Source organism: Apium graveolens, chromosome 10 (genome assembly GCF_009905375.1).
Source record: "Apium graveolens cultivar Ventura chromosome 10, ASM990537v1, whole genome shotgun sequence".
NCBI classification, from domain to species: Eukaryota; Viridiplantae; Streptophyta; class Magnoliopsida; order Apiales; family Apiaceae; genus Apium; species Apium graveolens.
This window is the reverse complement of record NC_133656.1, coordinates 188,715,937-188,717,999: the sequence shown is the minus strand read 5'-3', so window position 1 is coordinate 188,717,999 and position 2,063 is coordinate 188,715,937. Positions and strand designations below refer to the sequence as shown.

Below are 2,063 nucleotides of genomic sequence, written 5' to 3'. Positions count from 1 at the left end.
CCATGAACTGTCAAAAATAGGATATATGATCCCTGCATCCAGCCATTTGAGAATTTCCTTCTTCATAACCTCTTTCATGATAGGATTGAGTCTTCTCTGCTGTTCAAATGTTGGCTTACTTTCTTCCTTAAGTAGAATATTATGCATGCAATAAGAAGGGCTGATTCCCTTGATATTTGCTATAGTCCATCAAATTGTTGATTTAAACTCTCTCAGAATTCTCAAGAGCTTGTCTTCGTCACTATCTGAAAGGTCAGATGCAATAATAACAGGCAAAGTCGATGCATAACCTATAAACGCATACCTCAAGTGATCAGGCAGTGGTTTGAGCTCAAGTATGGGAGCTTCCTCAATAGATGGTTTGAGACGCTCTTGAGAATTTTTAAGCTCTAATAATCCAAGAGACTTTATAGAAATTCCAATCTCCTTTTCCATGAGATTGATGCTAGCTCCCAAGTCACACAAACACTTATTAAAAGATAGATTGCCAATGGTGCAAGGTATCGTGAAGCTTCCTGGATCTTTAAGTTTATGAGGGAGATTTTGTTACAGCACAACACTTTTTCGTTAGAGCAACGGTTTCCAACTCCTCAAGTTTTAACTTCCGAGATAGAACACCTTTCATGAACTTAGCATAGCTCGGCATCTGTTCTAGAGCTTCCGCAAAAGGTATGTTAATGTGCAACTTCTTGAAAACCTCCAAAAACTTAGCAAATTGCTTGTCAACTTTTAGGATAAGGAGGTGATGGATAGACTTGTTTGACTCCTGTATTCTGCTCCGAAAGGGTGTTTTCAACATCATTCTTGTTCGGTTCATCTTCGCCATCCTTTTTCTCAGTAGAATCAGCAAGAATCTCAGCTTCTGACTTTTGGGAGGGTGCGGGTGCGCCTGCATTCTGGAAATCTTTTTCAGCATCCTCTTTTTCTTGATTTTGAGGGCTAGCGACATTTCCAGACCTCAGGGTAATTTCCTTCAACTATTCTTTGACTTCTCTCTTACCTGGATTAGCCTCTGTGTCACTCGAAAGAGTTCCTTGAGGTCGGTTCAATTAGGCGTTAGCAATCTGTCCTATTTGATTCTCCAAAATTTTGATAGAAACCGCTTTGCTTTATACATAAACTTCAACTCCTCTAATTTAGATTTTTCATTAGAAGACGGATTGGCACCTCCATGAGATTGTTGTTGCATCCCTTGTGGATGAAATTGCTGCATTGGTGCATACTGTTGTTGAAAACCAGAAGGGTTGAAAGTTTGTTTCCAAACTGCTGGTAAGGTTATTGCATACCACCCTGATTATTGCTCCAGCTGAAGTTAGGATGATTTTGGTTGTTAGGATGATAAGTAGTAGGAACAGGTTGCTGCGACCTCTGAAAGTTGCTCACGAACTGAGCTAACTCACTAGATATAGCACATTGTTCCATCGCATGCCATCCTGCACAAAGATTAAAAATACTCATTATCGGTTGAACACTATAGTTGGTTAGAGAATCGACCTTCATAGTCAATGCCTTGAATTGAGTAGCGATAGTTGTAGCTGTATCCACCTCCAGAATTCCTGCTACCTTGCCTTGTGGTAGCCTCTGAGTTGGATTCCGGTATTCATTCGCAGCCATAATCTCAAATAGATCATAAGCTTCCTCATAGCTCTTAGCCCATAAAGCTCCATCTGATGCTGCATCAAGCATAGGTCTTGACTGTGCTCCCAAACCATTATAAAATCAATTGATCACCATACAGTCAGGCATTCCATGATGAGGATACTTCCTGAGCATCTCCTTGTAACGCTCTCAAGCTTCACATAAAGATTCACCCAATTGATGCGCGAATTGAGTAAGAGCATTCCTGATTGCAGATGTCTTTGCCATAGGGAAAAATTTAGTAAGGAATTTCTGAGCAAGATCCTCCCAAGTAGCAATAGAACCAGTTGGTAGAGAGTGTAATCAGATCTTAGCTTTATCCCTCGGAGAGAATGGGAAAAGTCTCAATTTCACCGCATCTTCAAAAACATTATTAAACTTGAAGGTGTCGTGGATCTTGATGAAATCCCTAATGTTCATATTAG

The 2,063-nt window shown here is 40.2% G+C and overlaps 1 non-coding gene across 1 annotated transcript; it reads left to right on the top strand.

The window, feature by feature from the left end:
• Nucleotides 1–1,744: 1,744 nt before the first annotated feature.
• Nucleotides 1,745–1,851, top strand: LOC141694706 (small nucleolar RNA R71). Its single transcript, XR_012563991.1, has one exon. It is a non-coding gene; the product is annotated as a small nucleolar RNA R71 (small nucleolar RNA).
• Nucleotides 1,852–2,063: the final 212 nt, after the last annotated feature.